The sequence below is a fragment of the Chlorocebus sabaeus genome, chromosome 22 (genome assembly GCF_047675955.1).
Source record: "Chlorocebus sabaeus isolate Y175 chromosome 22, mChlSab1.0.hap1, whole genome shotgun sequence".
Classification (NCBI taxonomy): domain Eukaryota; kingdom Metazoa; phylum Chordata; class Mammalia; order Primates; family Cercopithecidae; genus Chlorocebus; species Chlorocebus sabaeus.
The window spans coordinates 52934957-52961891 of NC_132925.1; the positions used below are offsets into that span (position 1 = coordinate 52934957).

At 47.5% G+C, this 26935-nt stretch overlaps 1 protein-coding gene and 1 long non-coding RNA gene across 7 annotated transcripts in view; both read left to right on the plus strand.

Annotated features, from left to right (window-relative positions):
* Positions 1 to 26935, plus strand: part of VGLL4 (vestigial like family member 4) — a 163144-nt gene that overhangs the window by 123884 nt on the left and 12325 nt on the right. The gene's annotated exons all lie outside the window — the stretch shown is intronic.
* On the plus strand, positions 538 to 15530 carry LOC140709834 (uncharacterized). The gene is made up of 2 exons (XR_012090576.1): positions 538 to 13230; positions 14883 to 15530. It is a non-coding gene; the product is annotated as an uncharacterized lncRNA (long non-coding RNA).

The window sequence follows — 26935 nt, forward strand, 5'->3', positions numbered from 1 at the left end:
ACCTTCCCTTTTCTCCTCAGTATTGTCATGTTATTTGAAATACATTGTTAGGTTCATTCATTTCTGTTTGCATTCAGTTTTAGACTTTTTCCATCCTTTCAAATTTTATTTTTTGAATATGTAAGATACGAACATGCTCCCCAAAGTTAAAACTGTACTAAAAAGTGTGCTTTTAATGTTACTCCCTACCCTGTCTTGTTCACGCCTTTTGCTCCCTTCCCTGCAAGCAAAGCATCCTTTTTGTGTTTCTCCTTTGGTAAATCAAGCAAATACATGAATGTTTTATCATTTCCCCTTCTTTCTTACATGTGCGATAGCCTACTGTGTATACTCACTTTAGCCTTGGTGTTTTTCCTTTTTTTTGCTTGTTGGTTTGAGATGGAGTTTCACTCTTGTTGCCCAGGCTGGAGTGCAATGGCGCAGTCTCGGCTCACCACAACCTCCGCCTCCTGGGTTCAAGCGATTCTCCTGCCTCAGCCTCCCGAGTAGCTGGGATTACAGGCATGCGCCACCACGCCCGGCTAATTTTGTATTTTTAGTAGAGATGGGGTTTCTTCATGTTGGTCAGGCTGGTCTCGAACTCCCGATCTCAGGTGATCCACCTGCCTTGGCCTCCCAACGTACTGAGATTACAGGCGTGAGCCACCACGCCTGGCCGCCTTCATGTTTTTCAATGACACATTGTGGAAATTTTTTCCTATCAGCTCCTCACTCTGGGTTTCAGCTGCGTGGCACTCCATTGCCTGCATGCACCGAAGCTCATCCAACCAGTTCCCTATGTTTGGACATCTTGGCAATTTCCAGTACTTTACAATACTAACAATGCTGCAGTAGATGACCTTGTGCATTTGTAATATCTTGTGTATTTGTAATAGAATTAAAACTCTTGAAGGCAATCAATGGGTGCAGTGCCACAGTATGGTAAATTCATACCGGTTGTGAGAGTCATTCTAGGCTGCTTGGCGGGTAGAACCTGGAGAGGGCTCTGTGCTGAAGTGAAGAGGTTGTCACCCATGTGTGCGTAGACTTAGAGTGGGACGTGCTGTTGAACTGTTCCATCAGTCACCTGTGAGGAAGGAAACCTTCATTGAGTGCTTACTTTGGACCAGCCCTGTGTTGGACACTTGAAATACATTATCTCATTTAACTCTCACAATAATTGTGACCCTTTAAACTAGGTAGGCACATTTCTACATCTGTCTGTCTAGCTCTTTTTGTCTACATCAGATTGATTTTATAAAAGCAAAAATTGAGGTTGTGAGAGGATAATGTGTCTAAGGTGTTGGCAGCTGGGACCTGCTGTGTGTGACACCAACACCGGTGATCATTTGATGATGCCATAGCTACATCCCACCTGGGGAATTACAGGCAGCTTTAGAGGTGCACATCATATGTTTAAGATGACACTTGACCAGTCTGTCTGGCATGTGTTAGGTGCTAAATAATTTCATGTTGACTTGAATTGGACCCTGTCTCAAGGGGAAGTGCTGTTTGAGCCCACATTCCTGTTGGAGCAGGCATCCTCTCTTTGATCAGCGGTATACATTTACAGCGTATTTGCCCCCAACCACAGAATAGGACAGAGCCCCCAGGCTCACACTGGGATCAAAGCCGTGGTCACTAGCCTTGTGCTCTCTCCAGCTGCGTTTGCCACAGACCCACTGAGCAACCCATAATGAACGAGGAAGGGCCCAGTGAAAGAAAACGCAGCCTCCCCTCGCTGATGAGGCGCCTTTGAAACACCGTCCTGGTGTGAGATGGGCCCCTTGTTGTCTTTGCTTCTATGATGCTTCCTTTGAAGTGTTTGCTGGAGTCCGATGTCCCGATTTTGTTGTGCCCTTGAGTGTATATTCCAGACTTGGGCTCTCCAGCTCCTTTTCCTCCTCTTCCCTCCCTCTTCCTTTGCTTGTGTTGTGCTTTCATCCTTCATTGTTCATCTGCTGTTTTGTTTTGTTTTATTTTTTCCTGGCCCTGTTACTTCACTTCTCTCACCATAGGGGTGAAGAGAAAAAGAGGGAAAAACAAACTGAAAACCACGAATTCATTCAGCTTGACAAAAGGTTGGAGGAAGCCTTTGAAATCAAGTGCTGGGCATATAATAGAAACTCAGTAAGAAGAAATTGATGATTGGCTAAAATGGAATTGGGGGTTTTCCCTGGATTTTGTTTATTTTTTGCAGAAGAGTTGATTATATATATGAGACCTCAAATGTTCTGCAGTATCTGTAGTTTTTGGTATCTGGACGTAAAATCTTTGGCAACATGATCATACCCTCTTTGGCAGCTGTTGCTTCTATGTCTTTAGAGCCTTTAGTTTGGATGTATATGGACCAGTTACCAAGAGACTATTTCACAAGTTCCCTGAGAGTGAAGGAAGCAATTCCTCATTTTGGGTTAAAACTGAACCCAGAGGAAATTGAAAAGCTGAAGTTATTTTAGTCCCTTGATCCTGCTAGCAACTGGGACATTGTAAACAGTAATGTGTATTTATAGGCAAAACATGTTATTGTGTTCATGTCTACATTAGCCTTAGAGAGAGCCGAACTTTTCATCATGGAGAATGACGATAGGTCCTGATTCTCAGCATCCAGAGAATTGGGAGGGCTTTTGTTTCAGGGCTTGTTAATAATAGCAGTGTGTGAGCCCTTGTGCGCTGGCACTGTGCCGTGTACCTCATGGGCATGATCGTTGCATCCTCACAGTTCTCTGAGGTGGAGACTATCGTTATCCCTTCTTTACAGATGGTAACACTGAGAGTTCTGTAACTTGTTCAGGGCCACACACACTGGTAAATACCAGAGCCAGGATTCAAAAGTCAGGCTGTGTGATCCTAGTGCCAGTGCTCTCAGCCACCATGTGGTATTTATGTTAATAGCACACGTATCCAACTGCGATGAATCATTCGATCCTGGACCCTAATGCCTGATAGTTTGGGACGATGCAGCTTAAGCACTCTCAAACTACACACTACTGAGGATATTTGGGAGGTGGGGACTGTTCATTTTAGCATGCACAAAGGAGGATGGAGGGAAGTGAAGGGGTGGAGACCCCGGGACGTTAGTAGTTCGGCACACTCCAGGTCCTCACAGCCTCACCAGGGTTCCCTCAGGGATTGTGGAAGGGGGAGTGCTGTCCAGCTGCTCCCAAGAGGCCTGAAATGAGTCTTTGTACAGGTGAGAATCCCACAGGAACAAACAAGGGGTTTCTTTATGCTCGGGAAGCTGCTTTTTAGATTGTTTTAATTCTTGTTTAAAATCTGTGGCCCAATTTTAAGTTAGTGGCCCAAGCCAATAGTAACCTTAGCCTAAAAGATTCAGAGTGGAACATTTTATAATTTGCTTTAAGCATTTGAAGACGTGTGTTTTTTTTCCCCCTCCAGATTTCATAAATCAAAGCCTATGGAATGGCATCCTTCAAACTATCTGCTCTTTCTTTCTGCCACGCCTCCTTGGCATAGTCTAAACTTGGTAGGGTCAGTGCTGAAATTGTATATTCTTTACTTTCATACACTATTTTACAAGTATTCCCAAAGGCATTCCAGGGTTAAGAGGATATTTTATGGCCATAAATGTAGTTGTCCTAAGTTACTAATGTAGAAACTGCAATATTGTTGTTACCTTGGGATTTTTAATTTTGTTAACACCCCCCTCCACCTCGCCCCATGTGTGTCATTTGTGTGTGTTTCCATTCACGTTAGGGAGTATCGTCACCTAGGAACTGATTCTCTGTGAGGTTTGCCGGACCCCTCACACTTTAGAGTTGTAACCTGCCTTGCCTGAGGCAGAAGCAGAGCTGCTCTTCTCTGAGGGCCACTCTTGCATCTGCAGATTCCGTGGAAGTGTTTTGCTAATGGAGTGTGGTACCTTTAAGTAAAGGTCACAGGCCTGACCTGTGTTGCGTGGGTTTCTTGTTTGTCAGGCTAGAGGCATTTTCTCATTTTCACAGTTGAGCTGAAAACAAAGGCCTCCTTATCCAGAGCGGGGAGCTGTGCTCTTAAGAGCTGACATCAGCCTTCTCCCAGCAGGCCTCGCTTCTGCCTTAAGAGTCTTTGCAGAGAGCTGGGAAGGCAGTTCCCCATCTTGCTGCTGGCATTTTTCTGGCCAAACAACAACACAGAATGAAGAAATGCCAAGGCGGGCAGGAGTCAGAGAAGCAGAACAAAGGCTGTTCTAGGCTGCACTGGAGGCTTTAGCCTCTGTGGTTCTAATCTGTGCCATGAAGTTTATCAAAGCGGGACGAAAACCTTGAAAGGACTTTTTTCTCAAAGAGGAATTCCTATTAGAGGACGTGTGGGGTATGTGACAGAATGTGCATTGGTCTGTGCAGAGTCACCCTGTAACATGATGCGAGGGTATTCAAAACGTAAGGAAACAAAACAACCCAGGAGCCGGCTGTTTTCCTGATCTCTAAGCGGGCTTTTTGGAACGCTGTCTTCGTGAAGATGCTTCTGGTCTGGGTACATATGTAGCAGCTGTTTTTATCCGTAGCTAGAGGGTTAACCTTGACATTGCCTATGACCTTCATAGACCTCTTATTGTGACACAAAGCCAGTTTGTCCTGAATGTATACGAAGTGCTGTCCCAAATCTACATTAATCGATTTGATTGAAGACTGGGAAGACAAGTGCTAACAAATTTGGCTAGGTGTGGCTATCGATGGTTCTTTTATTTTCCTCTAATTTCTTGCTTATAAAGCAATTATTTGCCTGTGTCACATGCAGCTGGAACATAGCAAGGTGGTTTACAAGCTCCACATTCTGTATCTGGTGTAGTTTTTGCTTAATAAACGGCAGGTCTTGCTCTCTATCCATTTTGCTGTTTCTCTGGGTTAAAACACACACACACACACACACACACACACACACACACACACGCTGTCTTCATTTTGAGATTTCTTCACAGTTTGTCTCCAAAGCATAATTAGAGGGCTTAATGTTGCAGTAATGTTCTGGGTCTGGCAGTAGCTAGAAACTGTGCCAGACAGGGGATCTGAGTTCTGGATCCAAGCCTTCCAGCCCCAGCAGAGGCAGCATGTACTGCAGAATAGAAGGAAGCAACTGTTGCTACTGCCCTCTCCTCCAACTTCTTATACTACCACTTGCCTTTCTTCTTGAAGAGACCTAAGAATCATGCAGCTAATGAATCTACACAGAAACAAGCTCCAGAAACTGGGCCAAGGCCAAGTAGAAAGGACAAACCAACTCCTGTTAGGTCAGGTCAATGTAGAAGCACCTCTGAGAGCTGAAATCTTGCGGCATCCCTACATTTCCATGTCATTGAACCCAACCAGGGATGGTTATGAGTGTTCTAACTTGTTAGGAGTCATTTCCTCAGCTGCCTCTGACACCTGGAGTGACACCCCTCGCCACTGCTCAGATTGTCTTAAAATGCTCTTCTCTCAAGATGCTCTAAGGAAAATGAAAGTGTTCCCTGGTCAAAGTTCAGCAGGTCCCAGACTCCGTCTCCCGGCTCTGCTCCCACATGCTAGCACCTTTCAGACTTCGAGAAGTCTTACGTACAGAAACACTGGTCAGCGGAGCTTCTCAAATGGAGTTGGCTGTTGGATCTGCTGTGGACTGAGTGGTGTCTCCTCAAAATTCATGTATTGAAGCCTCAACCCCCGACGTGATGCTCTTTAGAGATGAAGCCTTTGGGAGGTGATGAGGGTTTGATGAGGTCATGAAGGCAGGCTCTGGTCTGTTAGGATTAGTGCCCTTATAAGAAGAAACAGTGATCTCGCTCGCTGTCTCCCCACCACATAAGGACACAGCAAGAAGGCGGCTGTCTCTAGGCCGGGAAAAGCGCCCTCACCAGACACCGACCATGCTGGCATCCGAATCTCAGGCTGCCAGCCTCCAGGACCGTGAGAAAACAAACATCTATTTAAGCCACGAAGTCCACAGCATTTTGTGATGGCAGCTCAAGCTAAGACAGAATCCTTCATCCCCCTTTCATAAGACCTATTTTTAATATTCCTTGGAGCATACTTGCCCTATAAATATTGCCTAACAAAAGGAGCATTTTATTTGGATTCAAAATTCTCTTATCACAAACTTGCAGACCTGCAAAGCTCTGGTGCTGTAAAGTTTAAGTATGAACATGAAATGGTGTTTAATTCCTTGACTTGGGGCTGCTGGGTGCCATCTTTAATGCTTGGGGCTTTCAGAGAAATTCACTGAGGCCAGAGAAATTGGGGCAACTTGAAGTTCTGTCCTCCTTTGACCCCATACCTGCTTATCTTCCATCCCTACCTCTCCCCGCCTCCATAGCTGTTTCTAGAGAGATGACCTGATCTTTATATCCACTCCCTAGTCCAGTGCTGTTATCCATACCAACAGTTCTATTGAATCCTCCTCCTGCATTCAGGAGTGACTGCTGGTTGCCAGGTTCAGGCAAGAGTGTAGTCCCTTGTCTTACTTGGCTTCCTCTTTCCTGCAGGGCTCTCTTCCCCTGCTTCCTGTGGCCCTTTCCTGGCTTTCTTTGGTCCTCTCTCACCTCTGTGGCCACTCCTCAGGATCTTCCAGAGACTCGTCATTAGTGATATTCTCCAGGGCTCGGGCATTCTGCCTGCACGGACCCTTCTAACCAAGTCACACATGAACCCGTGGCTGGACTTGCCATGATAGGTGGAGTCCCAAATCTTTGCCTCTAGCCTAGACCAAGCCTTCACACCCCATAGATCCACCCTCTCACTGGGTGTTGTATGTGTGCCCTAAATCCAGCACCACCTCACTGGAATTGGCATCCGCTGCCCTGTTCTTCTTCCAGCACTTCACCAGGTCTGCTCTTTGTCTTATGTCCTTCTATTCATGACTGGTACAAGTCTCTTTCCATTTGCCTGGGACACTGCCTCCTCCTTCCTCCTGTCATTGCTGGCGGATCAGCCTGCTAACTTCCCAGTAGGCCCTGGCTGGGGTTGTAGTTTAGACCTCTGTTTGCATGGCAGCGCCCTCCTGACTGGTCTTACTAGTGCTCAGTGTCAGAAGGTGGTTTCTGAAGTATTCATCTCTGCTTGGGTCCTTCCACAGCTCCCAGTCCATCACAGGGTGACACTGCCCAGGCCCATCTCTGTGGGCATCTTGCCAGTAGGACCCCCTGGGCTGCAGCCCGACTGGGGGCCTGCACACTCACTTCATCCTCCAGTGTGGTTCTAAAAGCCACCTCCTCTGGCAAGTGGCACTTCCTCCTGCTTCAGGGTGAATACTGCTTTGTGTAAAATGATGACACTTTGCTACAATTGGGTGTCCAGCTGTCTGTCCCCTTCCCTAGTCTACAAGTTCCACCAGACCAGGGGCTGAATTTGCTCAGGTCTGTAGCACTATACCCTCCCAGTGCTTGACACCAACTAGGTGCTAAGTAAATGTGTGAATGAAAAAGGAGTCACGAGGAGAGCTCTGTGAAAACGTTCTTCCCTTTGGGACAGATGTTAAGAATCACTTTTAAACCCATATAAACCCTGAGTGGCACCACTTAGTGTACTTCCATTTTCTCCCTTGTAGCCTTGGTGTTTACTTCCACATGTGCCAGAACAGAGCCCCACCGCTCTCCTTTCCCTGCTAAGCTCTTGAAAACAGAAAAGCGAAAGTGCACACATGCACGAAGTGCAGTCGCTAGCACCAGCCCTGCCCGTGATGCTGCTTTCACGGCAAGTGATCTCATCCCAGTGTTGACTCTCAGTGAGAAGCCCCCCGGGTTTCTTGTGTGGATGGAATGATTTTTTTCACTCCTCTATATTTCTTGCTCATGCATCTGGCTCCAGTCCAAGTGTGAACATAAAGTGGGGTATAGGGAAGTGAGGAATTCAGTGCATTTGGGTTGAGTCTGACAAGGCAGAGAGATGACCAGACTTTTCTTTTGGGTGGAATTTGACCCAAAGTGCAGGTTCGCTCATACTCTGCTAGGGAGGCAAACACATCTCAGCCCAAGTATGTACTAGTTCTGGTATTTTTCAAATTCTTCCAAAAAGTCCTCAAAGCCAAAGTGTTTTTCAGCTGTTTTCTAGTAGATTTGTTGTTGTGTTTATTTTATTTTTGTGTGACAGCTTTGTGCTTGTATTACTAATAGCTGTCATCCTCTGTGTGTTGGTTTTGATTGACACCACATCATTTTGTCTTAGGCTGTTGGCTTTTGAGCGAGTTACATCCAGTGATAGAAACACAGACACTCCATGTCACCTAGGAGCTGACTCTCCACCATGGCTGTGCTTGGTAGGAGAGGCATTGCGGAAAGGCGCCTGAGCCATGCAGCTCCTTCATCAGCAGGGATTTCTCTAGAACCTCACTGGAGGACTTGGCTGAGTTTTTCAGTGGATTGTGGCTCTGGTTCCCTTTGGACTATGAAATAAGATACAGTTTCTTTAGGATGACCATCAAGGACTTGATGATCTGCTCCCAAACTCCCTCTCCCTGTATTGTTACTCAGAAGATGGCCCCTTGGCCTTTCCTTGAAAGTCTCTTTGGCCATTAGCCATGGTTTAATTTCAAAATAATTTATTATATCCCTGCTATTATTTCTCTACTTTCGGCAAGCTACACAGAGTTGTCTGCGTGAGAAGCAGGTCTCATGCAATTCAGGGCAAGCAATTTGGATTCTCCAACTTCCGTGTGACTTTCATTCTGAAGCTAATATTTGAAACTAACATATTTGTTGCCCGTGGCATCTTTTCATGCATGTCAGGCCTCTCTGCATCACACAGGCTCCTCCTGGTATCCCCGTGCCAATTCTTGGGGAAGACTATTCAAGGGCTCCCGACAAAGTGATTGTCATGTACAGCCGTCCCTGGATATCCTTGGGAGATTTGTTCCAAGACCCTCGGGGATACAGAAACCTAAGGATGTTCAAGGCCCTCATGTAAAATGGCATAGCATTTGCAGATAACCTATGCAAATCCTCTCGTATACTTAAGTCACCTCTAGATTATTTATACCTAATACAATGTAAATGCTGTGGAAATAGTTGTTATACTGTATTGTTTAGGGAATAATAGCAAGAAAAAAGTCTGCACCAGCAGAGGCCTGAGTACATTTTCCGTCCATGATTGGTTGAATCTGTGGATGTAGAACTTGAGGATATGGAGGGCCGTGTATACCGTATTACCTGTACTTTAAGTTACATCATTCTACATATTCCAGCCAAATTTGGTGATAATCTCCTCTTTCTATCCTTCCTGCACCGTTTCCTCACCCATAGATACTTTTTATTCTGGAAAAAGTTCAGACCTACAGAAACGTTGAAGGACTAGTGCAGTGGACACTCACATACCCTTCCCTGCATTCATCAGTTGTTAACGTTTGCCCATATTTGCTTTATCTTTCTTTCGTATGTGTGCAGACAGTGATATGATCTCACATTGTCTTTTCATATTCAGCAATGCCCTTCCTATAAGATACTATAAGATTTTTTAAAAAATCATTTTACATTCTTTTTAATTCAAGATTCAGTAATGAATCACATCGCATTTAGTCATTGTATTTTCTAGCAATCTTTAGGAGTCGTCCCACTTTGCAGGGGATGGGTTGGGGGCTTTCGTGGGAGGGAAGAGGGGACCCAGACACTGCTCTGGAGTGTCAGCTCCTCAGGGCTTCTCTTTGAAGCACCTGGGGACCAACAGCAGGGGGCTGCCTCTCCATCAGCACTGGGAGGGGTGATGTCATATATGATAAAGGAGCGATTTAGGATACGTGTGGTTCCTCTGTGGTGGGAAGGGTGCATTCAGAAAGAGGGGACAAGGGAAGTGAGAGAACTGTTGGAGGAGGCAGAAGATTTGGAATGCAAGATGGCGAGATACATGGAATAAATTAAACACTTCACGCCTGCTCTAAGATAAATCACCTTTTCGTAAAATTTGATTCCTGCCCCAAAGGCTCATCTCTGTCTAGCCAACAATTCCAGCAGTTTTACTTCTTAAAAAAAATCCAGTATCTTATTCATGGCAGAGGTGGAACATTCCCCTGTCCCTTTTTCTCCTTAAACCTACAAATCTGAGACAATCCCGTAATAGATTTCTCTCTTGGGAGATCCCTCAGTTTTTTACTTATAAATAATTCATTCAAGCCTCCAGTGAAGTCTCTCTCTCTGTCTCTCTCTTTTTTTTTTTTTTTGAGACGGAATCTCACTCTGTCACCCAGGCTGGAGTGCAGTGGTGCGATCTTGGTTCACTGCAACCTCTCCCTCCTAGGTTCAAGCAATTCTCCTGCCTTAGCCTCCTAAGTAGCTGGGACTATAGGGATGCGGCACCACGTGATGCTAATTTTTGTATTTTTAGTAGAGACTGGGTTTCACTATGTTGGCCAGGGTGGTGTCGAACTCCTGACCTCAAGTGATCTGCCCGCCTCATCCTCCCAAAGTGCTAGGATAACAGACATGAGCCACCGTGCCCAGCCCAGTGAAGTCTCTTGACCGTGAAAACTGGTAGCATTTAAGTGTGTGTTGGGGCATGTTCTAGTTTATAGCAGCATGTTTGATTTATAATAAAAATGTTCTTGGGATTTTGACTTGATGTTAATAACTCCTTAATGGAGCTGTGATTGGAGGATGGTATGTATGTAGGACCTAGGAAGGTGACCAGGTTGTGACACTTGGAGCCAGTGGTGGTGGTGGATCCCTGGGTGCTGGGAGAGGGCAGAAGGCAGGCTCTGGTGAGAGGCTGCACATGGACCCATGATGGGCGCCTTCCGCCTCCTGAAGCCCAGATGCCTGGGTCCACTTCATTTTTTATTTTTTTTCCCCTTTTCAAGGATTGGTTGTTCAGCATTTTTTCATTTCCAAGAAATATCACAGTATCTTTCCAGTAAGTTGCCCCTTTTTCCTTAAGCTAGGTTTGTTTTCTGTTGCTTGTAACCAAAAGAAGTTGTGAACAAATACAGATATTTGGGTTGTTTACATTGTTTTACTGTCTTTTGCAGAACTTCGAATATCTCCATCCTTCTCCCATCTCATATATTCTCACTTTTACAGAAGTGGCATTTCTGGGTCAGAGGTCTTCCATTTCTGTTTTCGCGGGTGTGTTCTGCCAGCTTCACTCTGTACGGTGTGCCGATCTGTCCCCACCAGCAGCTGTATGCATTTATCTCTCTTTCGGCATCATCCACAGGTGACTGCTACCGTTTATTCATTTATGTAATAATACTTGCAAGTTTCTTAGGGAGAAACATTTCTTTTTTTGTTTGTTTGTTTGTTTGGTTTTTTTTTTTTTCCTGCTACTAGAGAACTTGAATGATCTTTTCATATCCTTATTGGCCATTTGCATTTCTTCTTCTGTGACTGTGATGTTTATACCTGTCTTTTTTTGTAAATTAGAATATTCATCTTCTTTCTCTTGATATGTTACGACTCTTCGTATTAAGGATGCTCTGTCAAATGCGTTGGGAAAATAAGTAATGTTATTTGCTTTTCAGCATTATTTACCGTGTTTTTGAAATACAGATTTTTAAAATTTGGATGTAGTCGAATCATTAAATCTTTTATTTAATGGAAAAGCCTTGTCAAATGTTCTGGAAACGACTGAAATGTATTGCGTTAACACCTGGCCAGGGGGTGTCGTGACGGTAGAATGATCGTATGTGTTTAATACATGTCTGCCGTGGAACGGAGGGAAGCTTATTGTTTGTGTGTCATCGCTTCGTCAGTCCATCCCCCCAAACCTCTCCTGAGGGCCTCCTGGGTTGGGGGTGCTGGGGAGACATGAGTATGCTTGTGGGGTCAGCCCTGGGTGGAGAGGAAGTTAACTCGGCCGGAGAAGGTTTCTGCCATGGTGATGGGCAGGAATGTGGCCATCCTTGGCGGAGCTGAGGGGGCTATGGCCGCTGTCTCCCAGAGGCACGCCTGGAATGGGGGCATCGTCATCATGACGAGAGTCACTGCTTCCCGGGTTGTCTTCTTTTTTTGTCCTCTTTTTCTCAGCTGGTCCTCTCCAGGATATTTTTCACTCTCACGCTGAGCTTTTAGAGAATTTGATAGTCTCTTGTTGAGTACCATTAGTAAGCTCTGAAACCAGAAAAGTTTAAATTCTGCTTTTATTTAACCATTTTACCAGATGTTTCCTGTGGCTTGACAGATGTACCATTTACTAGAAAGTTACACTCCTGAGATTTGGAATGTTATGGACACTGTTGCTATAGACAGTGATTCTGTCAGGGCAGGATTTGGAAGACAATTTTCACATCATTTTTGGGTTGAAGATGTGTTTTTCACCAGAACAGAAATGCTATTTTCATAATCTGCTTTTATCTTGTCTTTTATAATTTGAACCTCTGGTTTATAAAATACTGTATCTGGTTGATCAGAGTTTATTCTTATAAATACCATGGTGCTTCCATTGGTGTTACTTTCTGAAAGCAGCTGGGCCTGGGTATAATCAGGGTCTTGTTTGCAAAACTGACCTGGGTATAAAAGAACTCAGGTAGTGGGCAGGTGGAAATTTAAATTGGGCTGAAAATCTGATGCTTCACTTCTCTGGGCTACTTGATGCTGGCATATGGCTAAGACATCTGCAGACTTGGCAACTTCTTGCACCCACCTATAAGTTCACCAAGACAAACCTAGAATGGTTGTGGCACCTTCGCTTGTCCAGTGCCTGGAGTCTGCATCTGTGGCAGCCTGAGTCCTAAGAGAAAAGCCTCTCACCTAAGATTCTGCCGGTGGAAGGGAGGCAGAAGGAAGTTGCTTCCTGCAGTGCAGGAGTGAGACTGTAGTTGCGGCTGCAGCAGAGGAGAACAGGGGATTTCTGGCATTCCTTCTCTGAGGGGCCGGCTGCGGCCCTGCTGTGGAGTTGTATGCATCTTGCCTTCGGAGCGCCTCCACTTCTGCAGCAACCTTCCTCTCCTGTGTTTTCTTTAGCCTTATTTTGGAGTTTTATAAAAGCCTTATGTTATGGAAGATGGAGAAACAAAGAAAGAGGAAATCGCGTGCTGTAATTCTGACAGCAAATATATTTTCTTACCAAATGGAACTGTAATGATGCGTGTAGCGTTTTGGCAAGGCACCTTCTGTAAATAAACCCTCCCAGGAGTTCCTGACCTACCCCAGGACCCATAGGAAACTTTCCTTGCAGTGCAGGGGGCAAGCAGGCCCCTTACCTCGCAACCCTCGTTTCAGGGGGGACTTTTATTCTGACAGGCGCCCGCCCATCCAGTTTTGTGCCTGGGACTGCTTGCCAAGTTTGTGAGGCCCAAGGCTTTCTTGTGGGAGGACGCTGGGCTGTCTTCATGCTCTTTGGCAATGATTAAAGTGAGGTTAGTACCAAGAACCCTTTCATTTTATTCCCTTATCCTTGCTTTTTCAAACCAGATGGCAACCCTGTATTTTCAGCTGTAATTAATTTAAGCTGCGAGACAGCAAGTGCTGGGAGAGGTAGTCTTTGCTTAGAAGGGATAGCAGTGATTTTCCTTCTCATCCCTCCCTTCTCCCCAAACGCCACCTTGTCCCAATCAGATTTGTGCCCTGTACAGTTTCTCCTAAGCCGGGACTGGAAGGAGAGAGAGGGCTGCTGAGAGCAGCTGCCGCATGGCTGCCCGTGGGAGCTGGAAGGGTTAAGACACACTAGTGATTGTTTCCCTCATGGATTGGAAGTAACCAAGTTTCAGGTGATGGCTGTCATGTGACCGCCTCTAGACAATGGTGCATAGTTTGGCTGCTGATTCGGGGAGTACAAGGTGCTTTTTCTTCCCACTCAGTCCAGCTGCCAAGATCGCCTCCAAAAGGGGGTATGTTTTAGGTTTAACATTTATTCTTAAAGAAAATTACAAGGGAAATAAAAGCACTTGGCCACAGTTGGAGTCTGGAGGGTTTGACCTCAGCTATTTGACCACTTCCCTCCATGGAAATTTTACTTGAGTCCCTCCTCTGTAAGTTGCCTTAGAGTGCAGGACCAATTAGAGATTGGGAGATCTTTCACATTTAATAGAAAATGAATGCTTTTGTTTCATCTCTCAGTAGCTTGTAAAGTCACTCCACAGAATGGCCTCTCCTCCCACCCTTCTGTCTCCTTGTTCCGAATGAAACTGGGTTGAAAATGGAGAGTGGAGTAAGTGACTGCTTGAGGGCCGGGTGTGTAAGTGTGCTCACCTGCCTGCACAGATGAGGACCCCCCGGGGTTTTAGTTTCATCATTCGAGAAATGCACTTTCTGGCCATTAAAGAGAAGTTGCATGGCTGGGCATGGTGGCTCACGTCCCAGAACTTTGGGAGGCCGAGGCAGGCAGATCACCTGAGGTCAGGAGTTTGAGACCAGCCTGATCAACATGGTGAAACCCCGTCTCTATTTAAAAATATAAAAATTAGCTGGGCGTAGTGGCACACACTTATAATCCCAACTACTTGGGAGGCTGAGGCAGGAGAATCACTTGAACCAGGAGGCAGAGGTTGCAGTGAGCTGAGATTGTGCCACTGCGTGCCAGCCTGGGCGACAGAGCAGAACTCTTACTTTTTTTTTTTTAAAAAAAAAAGGAGTTGCAGATTGAAGAGGATCTATTAACGTAATGTATATGCAAAGCACTTTGTGACACTGTACACCAATGTTATACAAATGGTCAATATGTATTGCTGTCGTTAACATTAGCCATCCTCCGATGACTTGAAACAATTTTTAAAGGTTCACAGTGAGAAATGAGAACCACAAATATGTAGCTTATAAGTCTCCAAAATGCTCACTGTTGATTACAACATCATTGACTGCAGTGGGCCCCTTGTGTGCCCAAGTTTGCTGGATTTAGTGAGCTGGGTGGTGGATATTCTTTGTTGATTTAACTTTTATGTCCAGTGTTTACATTATTCATGAAAATTCATTTCTCTCATGAACCACTTGGGCTGTTTTCACAAAGGCTTACAATTTCAGTTATTATTGTGGACGAGATCCATCCTTTTGGAAACCTTTTGTTTTTCTCTAGTAGAGAGGGCCAAACGTGAAATGAAAAATGCATCCTGTACTTCCCACCTCCTTTACTACCAATGATGTGTTGAAAATTAAACAGAATTATCATATGATGCAGCAGTTCCACTTACACGTACGAAATGACTGAAAGCAGAGACTTGAACAGACACTTGCACACACATGTTCATAGCGGCATTATTCACAATAGCCAAAAGGTGGAAGCCACCAGGCGTCCCTCACCAGACGAATGGAGAAACCACGTGTGGTCTGTACAACAGCGGAATATTACTCAGCCTTAAAAAGAAAGGAGATCCGGACCCTTGCCACCACATAGATGGACCTTGTGTAAGCCAGCCACGGAAAGACAAATGTTGGATGATTCCACCGACATGAGGTTCCTAGAGCAGTGAAAGTCCTGGAAGATAGAATGATGGTTCCAGGGGCTGCAAGGAGGAGGAAATGGGAGGTGGGTGTTTAATGAGTGCAGAGTTTGGGAAGAGGACACAGTTCTGGAGACAGATGGTGTGGTTGGCGGCACAACATACCAGTGTACTCACTGAAAAGTGGTGAATTTTATGTATATAGTACTTTATCATAGTAAAAAAAAAAAAAAATACTGAGAATTGTGATGATCAGCTTCAGGTCAACTGAATAAACATTAACAAGTCAATTGTGTGTGAATCCTTTATGTTCCATAGTCACCTGGGGTGACTGAGGCTGTGAAGGAGAGTCAGGCAGCTTGGAGGGCAGACCGAGCTCCAGGCATACAGTATTTGGTGCCTAATAATAGAGAGATGTGATGCATGATGACCACTGGGGGTGGTGATTTTAATTGAATTTAAAGAGTAGTTAAGAGTCACAATTACCATCTGGTTTGGAAGCCGTTGTACAAAGGAAAGGTGCATGAAACTTGGGGTGCTGGGGGAGGGTGCTTCTGAATTCTCTGGAGGCATTATTTGAATCATCAACTCGGGAGTCTGGGAGAAGAGATGCCACTTCAGTGATGAATGGAATGATTGAACCCCCCTCCCCCCACTTTCTTTTCAGGCTTCCACACTGCACACTCCACAGACGAACACTTCTGGGTGAAATATGATTTTATAGCCAGGGGATTGCATCTAGATGTGAGGGATGTTACAGTGAAGCTCAGTAGACAGCTTAGTTCTGAATTTTTTGCAGAATTTGAAGATGAGACTATTTGAAAAGAAGTGCAGTTTTATAACTCAGATCAATGAAATAGGCTCTCAGTACTGTTTTTTCCCGGTCCCGTGGGAACTCTGCTTTATTTGTCATTAGGGTGTCAATTGTCAGTAAAGCAGTAGCCTTGCTAAGCACCTGGAGGTCCTCAAAACGATTTTTTCTTTAAGTAATTTAAATCTTATTTCTGTAATGCAGTCTGGTTTTTTTTTTCTTTTTTTTTTTTCTTTTTTTAGAAAATTAGCTTGGCCAACCCTTTCCCCCTAGTTTAGGAAAGATGGCGCACAGCCCTGACTACCTGGGTGCTGAGAGGTAGTTCATGTTGCGAATTAACACACTACATGGTTGGCTCTCGGAAGGGAAGGCCCTTATGGTCTATTATTACTTTAAAGAATATACTGTAGATGCCTCAAAATCATCTACTAGATGAGCATTTAATCACTTCATATACTCAATACTCAAATTTTCAATGGGTGTATAATAATGTAGTTCAATAGTTTTTTTTTTTTTTTTTTTTGGCAGAGTTTCTGAGTTCATTCAGGGTAGGTCGGTAACCTTAAGAGGAAAACCAGGTTTAAAATTTTTACTTAGTGCCGAATGGATTCATTGAACCAGAGGTCTTCCTGTAGTAGGGAGAAGTGCACAAAATGGTTTCGAACTGGTTCCTACCAACTTTAGGGCTGGACCGTGGGAAGGCAGCTGGCATTCAGGCAGTTGTGGCCACGCATCCGCGTGTGGGGAGGAGGAGACTGCCACACACCACGTGACGCAGAAAGGAAGTCTGATTATTGTCTCTGATATGCTTGCATGCACTCATTCATGTCTGGTCTTTAGCCAGTATGGGGTCACAAAGCTGAAATAACGGGAAAAAAAGAATTGGAGACTTTGATGCGACCACACTGTGCAACATAGGTGTGGAAGTGCCTGTTGGCATCTTGGGTTGTTTTAAGGAAAGGATAGTACTGTTGACTGCAGGTCTTGGAATAATCGTGATGTTGAAGGTTAGTTTTTGTTAGACTGTCTACCCTGGTTTTTGGTTCAGAAACATGCCACGATAAATGAAAGGGAGTGTGCCCTATTTCCATAGGCTGCTTCTGGAGTGTGACCCTCTTAAATATGAATGTTCACTTGTGGAGTGTGCCCCGTGAGTGACAGTTTGGAGACGGGGTTTCACCATGCCAGTCTGGTCTTGAACTCCTGGCCTCAAGTGATCCACCCACCTTAGCCTCCCAAAGTGTTGGAATTACAGGCATGAGCCACCACACCTGGTCAGTAAACAGTTTTATAATATTTTCCAGCAATTTGCTGCATAATATGGAGTAAAAACTAAGAGTGAGCCTTCAAAAGAATTTGAAGTTACGAAAGATGACAGTGCCAGTCAGAAGAACGAGAGAGGGAACGGAGGAAGGTCTCCTCAGACTACTCGTTTCTAGTGGGTTGACGCTGGCCAGGGCTGTCCTCCTCGGGTTTCTCCAGGAGCCCCAGGGCCATGGATGGCCCAGCCCTGGGTCACCCAGCTTCATGAGTTCCTCTGTCTGACTCTAACCTGCTGGTGCTGGTTTCTCCTGATAATTTGTTTAGATTTGGTTGGCTCATTCATAAAATAGTGTGTGCCAGGCACTGTTCTAGACGCTGACTTACGGACACCTCTGAGCAGCCTGCCAAGCAATCACTGTTCCCGTTTGTTTCCCTCTAGGCGTGTCTAGAGGGAAAGCGTCTTCTCTCCTAACCTTGAGTTGGCGAATGGACCCTCTCTCCATCCTCCGCCTTCCTGAGGTGGGCATCGGAGGCCGTGGGTCCTGCCCTCCACTTTTCCAGCACAGGGAAGGTCTTTCCAACGGAGCTCAGAGTCAGATTGAGGGTGTGGGGTGGAGTGAAGCAGCAGGGAGAACGGGACGTCTTGGTCGACTAGCACTGGGTGGTCTTAGTGGTCAAATGCCTTTTCTTCACTCCTCCTCTAGCCCTCGCCCCAGCTGTCTCCAGTAGTCCCCGGAGGACGGCCAGGCAGGATGCCGATGCTGATGCCTCTGCTGCTGTGCACAGACCGTCGTCTCTCCCAGGGTTTTGTTCACCTCGGACACTGCAGCTCAGTGAGGAAGGAAAGATAGAGGGTTTTCATCCCTTCTATGATACAGGGATTCTGTTTAATGTCAAAAAATATGATAGTGGTTGTATTTTTAACATATTCCTTGAGAGATTACATGATGACAAAAACAACTACAAATGAGCAGCCGTAGGAATTTTAAATTATTTTCCATGTTATTAATCTCAGCAACATCTCCATTCATTTGAAAACTCTAATGTGGGACACATCTGTTTTGCCTGTAAACAGTGCTTAGCGTGCACATGGATTCCTGCCCCATCTGAATTAAGTTCGGGGGGTCCTGGGCGCAGGTGGGCATCCACTACTGGCCATGCTCTCACAACTACTTCCCTGGCAACAGTTGCTAACGTGGGGGCAGGTGAGATGCTTCACCGGTCATGTTCTCAGCCATGACCTGTTTCTCAAACGTCAGTTTTTCTTAAAAAACTAAAGCTAATAATGGAAAACACGTGTAGACAGTTCTGGTTAAAGAAAACTGGTACCTTGTTTACATAGAGTTGAGCTATTCAGAAACGTGACCTGAGGATCTGGGCAACCTGGACGTGCTCCACGCTGCTGGCCGGCATTTCCGTGAGTCCTGCCTCTCTGGAGGCACCCGGTGTGGAAAGCCTGCACACATTCCCAGGCAAAGAGGGTCTCTGAATGCTGGAACTGGATATGGGAAAGTTGCAGGGGTTGGCCCCGAACTCACTCAGAACCTGTTTGCTCTGACTTTACGCCTCATTCCAGCCAAACCAGCCACCTGGCTTTTTGGGCCACCATAGGGAGAATGGAAAGATGGAGGCTATCAGCAGCAGCATTTCCGACAGGTCTCTAACTGAAATCACTTAGAGTTTCTCTCCTAAGGCTGACATTTCGGGTGTCTGGGATCTTCCTTTAAGCAGCTACCGCTGGGTAAGTGCGCACTGTGCTTCCGGACCCGCCAGGTTTCCCAGGTGTCTTCTGTCCCTTGCACAGATCTGAGGACTGATTGTGCTCAAGGAAAGGAGGAACCCACTTTGCCCTCGGAGCTCTTTCCAGCCTCAAGGTGAGAGAGGGGCAGCCTCACACATGATGCAGATTCCAGCTGAGCTGCCAGAGGGAGTCAGAAGAAGCTTGAAGGCTGGAGTATGTGGAGATGCTGGCGATGCTGATTTAATGACTGTCACTCTTGAGCGCACCGTGACTGGAAACCCTCGGCGCAGTTAGAGCCACAGAGTCCACACTGACAGGAGAGCAGCACAAGTGGACACCCATTTGCTCTCTCAACACTCAGTGCGACCACCTTCCCTCCAGCACCACAGACCCCAGCTGCTTTTGAACCCTCCGGGCACTGGCGGCAGGGCAGCAAGGACCTGAGTCCCTGCTCTGCTACCTGCCAGCCACATGGCCCTGGGCAGATCCCTCCACCTCTCAACCCATTTTCCCTCAGTGTAAAGTGGGAGTGGGGGGTTGGCATGAGTGTTGAAGAAGAGAGGAGGAGGTGCAGGAGTCATGAAAAGATCTGCAGCTTTATTCTTTCATCCTCCCCAAACACTGCCGAGCCAAAAGGTTTTGGATGGTAACTCGGCCGACAAGCTTCTCCCTCTTGTATGTAGGCACATGTAAGATGGGGCTCTTTCTCCTGGCTTCCTGAACCGATTTGGGGGCAGCTAACCCTCCAGCTTTATATATTTGTTGTTGTTGTTGAATTGACAGTAATTGTACATATTCATGGGGTACATAGTGAAGTTTTGACACGTGTCGTGTAGAGTGACGAGCTCGGGGTGCTTAGCCTCCATCATCAAACATTTATCGTTTCTTTGTGCTGGGGACATCCAATATGTGGATGTTGTTTGAAACTATGTAGTGTATTATTGTTAACTGCAGTCACCCTACAGCGGTCTAGGTGAACATAGTGCTGGCACTTACTCCTCCTACCTGGCTGTAATTTTGTATCCTTTAGCAGATCTCTGCAGCTCCTACCTTCTCCCTACCCTTCCCAGCCTCTGGAACCCTCAGCTTCTCACTGGCAGGTCTGGGCTGACCTGGCCTCCCCAGCTCTGGTCTCTGCTTGGACTGTCATTGTGTGGTGCTTGTGCAGTGCCTCAGGACAACAGGCATACAGGACAGGTGCCCGAGGCCCAGTGGATCTCAGGACCTCTCTTTAAATGTCCAGAGGAATCTTTAAAAACTTGCAGGTTGATCATAGATAAAGCAGAAGAAACATGGGTGTGGCAAATATCTAAAGCCACGTAAAGCAAGGCAGCGGGTGGCTACGGCCTGGGGGATTGTATTAGTTTGGTAGGGCTGCCATAACACAGGGCCACAAACTGGGTGGCTTAACAAAAATGTATTGTCTCACCGTTCCTGGAGGCTGGATGCCTGAGATCAAGCTGTCAGCAGGGCTGGCTCCTTCTGAGGGCTATGGGGAGCGTCTGTGCAGGCCTGTCTCTCAGCTGCTGGTGGCTTCTGGCATTCCATGGCTTGTCGATGATGCTCTTCTGTCTTCACATCTTCTTCCCGCCATATGTGTCTGTCATTGTATCCAGATTTCCCATGTTTTCTAATAGGACACAAGTCATACTAGATTAGAGTACACCCTCATAACCACAGCTTGCTTGGTCTTCAGTAAAGACCCTATTTCAAATAAGCTCACAGTCAGAGAACCTAGGGGGTTAGGACTTCAGCATGTTTTCAGGGGGACACAATTCAACCCATTACAGAAATTAAAGGCAATCCACAAAATAAAGTAGAATGGCCAACAAGTGTATGAAAAGATGCTCCACTGCCGGGGTAACTGAAGAAATGCAAATTAAAACAACCAGAATGAGTGATTTCATGCCAGGAGAATGGCAGAAATCCACAGGCTGCCAAGGCTGGATGTCACTGAGGACACAGCAGCAGCAGCGGTCAGCCACGACCATCAGAGGGACACCAAAGTGGATGGCCGCCTTGGGAAGGTTTCTGGTCACATGTGTTGAAGTTGAAGGTGGATGACCTGCAAATACTGACCTGAGAGAATGTCAGAAGCCCTGGTCCCCAGCACCAGGAGACATCTGAGGACTTAAGCACTACGGTCCTTCCTTCCTTCCTTCCTTCCTTCCTTCCTTCCTTCCTTCCTTCCTTCCTTCCTTCCTTCCTTCCTTCCTTCCTTCCTTCCTTCCTTCCTTCCTTCCTTCCTTCCTTCCTTCCTTCCTTCCTTCCTTCCTTCCTTCCTTCCTTCCTTCCTTCCTTCCTTCCTTCCTTCCTTCCTTCCTTCCTTCCTTCCTTCTTCCTTCCTTCCTTCCTTCCTTCCTTCCTTCCTTCCTTCCTTCCTTCCTTCCTTCCTTCCTTCCTTCCTTCCTTCCTTCCTTCCTTCCTTCCTTCCTTCCTTCCTTCCTTCCTTCCTTCCTTCCTTCCTTCCTTCCTTCCTTCCTTCCTTCCTTCCTTCCTTCCTTCCTTCCTTCCTTCCTTCCTTCCTTCCTTCCTTCCTTCCTTCCTTCCTTCCTTCCTTCCTTCCTTCCTTCCTTCCTTCCTTCCTTCCTTCCTTCCTTCCTTCCTTCCTTCCTTCCTTCCTTCCTTCCTTCCTTCCTTCCTTCCTTCCTTCCTTCCTTCCTTCCTTCCTTCCTTCCTTCCAGGACTTAAGCACTACGGTCCTTCCTTCCTTCCTTCCTTCCTTCCTTCCTTCCTCCCTCCCTCCCTCCCTCCCTCCCTCCCTTCCTTCCTTCCTCCCTCCCTCCCTCCCTCCCTCCCTCCCTTCCTTCCTTCCTTCCTCCCTCCCTCCCTCCCTCCCTCCCCCTCCCCCTCCCTCCCTCCTTCCTTCCTTCCTCCTCCCTCCTTCCTTCCTTCCTCCTCCCTCCTTCCTTCCTTCCTTCCCTCCTTCCCTCCCTCCCTCCTTCCTTCCTTCCTCTCTCCCTCCCTCCCCCCCTCCCCCCTTCCCCCTCCCCTCCCTCTTCCCCCCTTTCCTCCACCTTTCCCTTCCTTCCCTTCCTCCCTCCCTCCCTTCGTTTTTGTTTTGTTTTTTTTTTTGTTTGTTTGTTTTTTTGAGATGGAGTCTTGCTGTGTTGCCTAGGTTGGAGTGCAATGGCTCAATCTTGGCTCACTGCAACCTCCACATCCAGGTTCAGGTGATTCTCCTGCCTCAGCCTCTGGAGTAGCTGGGATTACAGGCGCCCACCACCAAGCCCACCTAATTTTTGTATTTTTAGTAGAGAGGGTTTCGCCATGTTGGTCAGGCTGGTCTCAAACTCCTGACCTCAGGTGATCCACCTGCCTCGGCCTCCCAGAGTGTTGGGATTACGGATGTGAGCCACTGCGCCTGGCCTATGGGGGCCATTTTCATAAGGAAAAAACCAAAGAGTGCCCAGGCACCGGGGGGTCAGTAAAGGAACGGGTACATATGCAGTGGTGTATTTGTATGGAGGAATACCACGGAGCAGGCACATATCATGGATACGCCAGGTCTCTGTGTTGGAACGTGGGTAGAGCTCCAAGACCACCTGAGGGAGAGACACAATTGTACAACAAGACACACAGTGTTCTGGCATGCTGGAGTGTGAAGCATGCTACGGGTGTGTGCTTCCAGACACATCCACGGGTGGCCAGAGGACGACAGCCAGGTAGCAGGAGGCACCAAATACAAAACAGGATGCCCCTGGGGATGAAGAGAGGAGAATGGGACTGAGAAGGGCCTGCAGCAGGGACCTCATGCGTCTGCATGTTCTGCTGCTTTCATCATGGCCAGAGGAAAGAAAAGGCCCGAAGCACATATGAGAGCGCATTTTCATTTGCTAGTTCTGAGTAGTAGGTACACAGGTCTTTGTATTTTCCTCTCTCCCGGAAAATGGAAAGGCTTTGGAGCCAGTCCAATATATATTGGAATTGTTGTACTAGTTTTGTAAACTTTGAAAAGTTACTTAGCCTCTCTGAAGCTCAGTTTATTTATTTGTAAAAAGGAGATGATGCTTACTTTGCAGCGGGGCAGTGTACTAAGATAAGGCCTAGCATATGATTGGGCATGTCCTTCAGTAAATGAGAGCTGATGATAATAAAGATAATCAACATCAATCACTTTCTCAGAGAGTCCCCAGCTCTTTTTCTGAGACAGGGTCTCACTCTGTCACTCGGGCTGGAATACGGTGGTGCAGACCTCAGCTCACTGCAACCTCCACCTCCTGGGCTCAGGTGATCCTCCCACCTCAGCCTCCAGAGTAGCTGGGGCCGCAGGTACGTGACACCACGTCCAGATAATTTTTCTATTTTTAGTAGAGACAGGGTTTTGTCATGTTTCCCAGGCTGGTCTTGAATTCCTAGGCTAAAGCCATCTGCCAGCTTCGGACTCCCAAAGTGGTGGGATTACAGGTGTGAGCCACTGTGCCCGGCCAATACGCTTCTCACAGCTGTCTCATGATAGATGGAGCAAATGAGTCCTGTGTTGCCTGGTCCATGGAGTCGATTTCTGAAATCTGGACCAGCAAAAAGAGGGACACTACCTTTGTGGGGAGTATTTTATTTTTATTTTCTGAGGAAGGGTCTCACCCTGTTGCCCAGGCTGCAGTGCAGTGGCTCTGTCTTGGCTCACTGTAGCCTTAACTTCCCGGGCTCCAGCCATCCTCCCAAGTAGCTGGGATTACAAGCTCCTACCACCATGCCTATTTTTTGTGGAGACGGGATTTCGCCATGTTGCCCAGGCTGGTCTCGAACTCCTGGGCCTACACAGTCCACCTTCCTTGGCCTCCCAGAGTGCTGGGATTACAGGCATGAGTCGCTGCACCTGGCCCCTTTGTGGAGAATTAATGGGGGAGACGTTCTGTGGGCGGACGGCTGTGGCAGCCATGCTGGCTGTGGCAGCATTCACACTCACGTTTGATTCCCTTGACTTTTTGGTGGCTTTTTCTCAATTATTAAACAATGTTAAGCTATGGCAGTAGTTGCTGACACATAGAAGGTAGAGACAGTCTCTACCCTTGTCCCTGCTGGCGAGGGTGGGCCCCGCTATTGAAGCCAGGAGCCTCAGGGTCCTCTCTGTCTTCAGGACAGTCCGAATGTTGGTATCTTCCCAACTTTTTCCTGCCTACGATACACTTCTTGCCATTTGTACCTAGGAGGGTGTCTCTGCCTCGGCCTCCGCCACCTCTGCAAACATCGTCTCACCCAGGCCTTCCTTTGCAACCACCTCCCCCGCTTCCCGTCTAAAATTGGCACAGAGGAGTGACGCGGCTTGACCAGGATGTCTCGGGGACACACCCAGGCACCTTGTTGCTGGCTGGGAAGCAGTGAACTCTCCCACTCACAAGGGGAGAGAAGCCACGGTGATGAGTTCCTTCCTGTGTGTGTGTTGTGGGGTGCTTTGGATGAGCTTGGGGACATTTAGAAGCAGGGAGGAGGTGAGGAGGACAACAGATGTTGGAGGAAGGAACTGAAGGGAGAAGACATCTCACCACTGTTTATGCCCAACATTTAAATATTCCCTAAATTCTGCTTTTTCAGAGAAAAGTCTTTTCCACCAGTCATTTTCTCCAAAATCTCCTTAACTCCCTTGTCATTTGCCACAAATGCTGTTAATTGGACTCACACATACTATGTGTACCTTAATGATTCATTTACTCTATGGACAGTTATTAGAACATCTGGTATGTGGTCACCCGTGTGGAGCCAAGGAGATTAGGACGTGGGGGCTGCAGTGTCAGCCCTCCCAGGAGTGCATGGTCCAGCCAGGGATCAGGGTCCCCTGGGAGCTGTGCCTCAGGCGCTTACTGACTGAGAAAGCCAGCTAGGCGGGACTGTCTGGGGACAGGCCTTGGCAGCCGGCATCTCCGCACTGCTCCTTTCCCGTGGCTCTGTAGTTGGGGCGGGAAGGTGGGTGGAAATGGTGCTGGTGAGTGGGAAAGGCCTCCTGGAAGCTTGGGACGGAGCTGGGAGGTGATGGGAGTCTCTTGGTGGTCCTGGTGTGACGACATGCCACAGGGCTGGTGTCTGTGGTGGGCAGTCTGTCTGGGCAAAGCCTTCATCTTCTCCACCTTGGCCATCTCTTCTGTAAAACTGGAATGGGCTGACCTGCCCTGTGCACACCAGAAACCCCAGGGGGCAGCAGGTAAAGGTTGGGAGGAAGTTCTTTCTATAGTATTCATGTAAAATTTTATTATTTAAAAAGTTATGGTAAATTAGCAGAGCATACAGCTGACCACTTTCACCAGGTTTAAGGGCACCGTTCAGTGGCATTAAGTCTGTTTTCTGAGGAAGCTTTTTAAGATTAAAGATGTGCTAGCAATCTTACTTATTTAAAGACAGGGTCTTGCTCTGTCACCCAGGCTAAAGTGCAGTGGCGTGACCATGGCTCGCTGTAGCCTCCACCTCCTGGGCCCAAGCGATCCTCCCACCTCAGCCTCCAGGTAGCTGGGACCACAGGTGCGTGCCACCATGCCCAGCCAGCAACCTCATTATGATGTGTTGAGACTGTGTGGGCATCCGGCTGTCCTGCCAGTTCAGAGGTCAGATTCTCCTGTAACTGCTGCGGTGGGAGGGAGAGGACGAAAGGGCTGGAGATGGGGCTGTGTCCTGGCCCACTCACTGGCCCACTGCTGGCCCCTCCTTCGAATCTCTGTCTCCGGCTGGACTCTGGTACTTGGGGGATGTCTCTGCACAGCCTTCGGTCTACTTCTGCCAGGCACCGCCTGGCATAGGGATGGGCTGCTTTGCTGCCTCAGGATGGTGTTTTGTGGGAGGCCAGGGCCCAAGGCTGCCCTGGGCCTCATCTCTGTCACCAGGTGGGAGCACCTGCCCTGCCATGGTGCCCAGGGGTCTTTGGGGACCCCAGAATAGATCCTCAAAATGTCTTGTACCCATACCCCCTCCTTAGGCAGAAGAACTCAGACTCAGATCCGTGTAGCTCGCGGCAGTCCGTGGTGAATGAAGCGCAGTGCAGGCTCAGAACGTCAGGTGACGGGGCTCGGGGCTGAGCATCCTGGAGCGCGTTTGTTGGAGGGCGGGAAGCTCATTTTAATGAGTATCAAACATGCAGTGCACTTTTTTCACGTGATGGATTCTTTCAGTGTCACTGCTTGGAATCTGGTTTACTTTTCCCCAAATATGATAGACATTCTTGGTTTCTCAGCTTAGAGAACGTGTAGCCTTCAGTCCTCAGAAAACTCTGTCCTAGATGATAGTGTCGTAGGCCTCTCTTTCCCCCCCTCCTCTTTCCATCTTTCTGTCCGTGGGCAGCTGGCAGTGGAAGTACCTGCCTAGGATGGGGATGGAGGCCCTGGTCAGGGCCGGGTGCTGTGCAGCCTCAGCAGCTCCGACGGGCCTGGCACGGAGCCAGTCGGAGTCCTTTGGGTGCTCGCGGGGATGCAGTGGGCTCTCTCGGGCACAGTCCTGACAAGGAGCGGAGGTGACTCCCATCTCCCAGGCAGGATGCATGTGGTTTTCTGCCGTCCTGGGGAGCACATGACGCCTGGGAAGCAGTGGCTGGGAGGTGATTCACCGGGGGGAGCAGGGCCTGGAAAACAATGTCTGTCTTGAAGCTCCGGGAACCAGGAAAATGAGCTGGAAATGTGAGTAATGTATAATTTTACTAAAATTAACCAGCCAGTTCTCTGGGCCTTTTCTCGCTGTTTTCAGCGTCTTTGTCTGACCCGTAGTGCCCACTGTGCTGTGTTCCATGGACCGTCTTTCCAGTTAGTGTGCCTGGAAGTCCCTTCTCCCCGCTGCCCTGTGTAGGGTAGGCGCGCAGTGGGGCTATGGGAGCACAGATGGTGGATTTAGGTGCAGGGCTGCCCTGTCCTTACCTCTGCCCTGGCAGCTGGCGGCCCTGGCACCCCTCTCCTCTG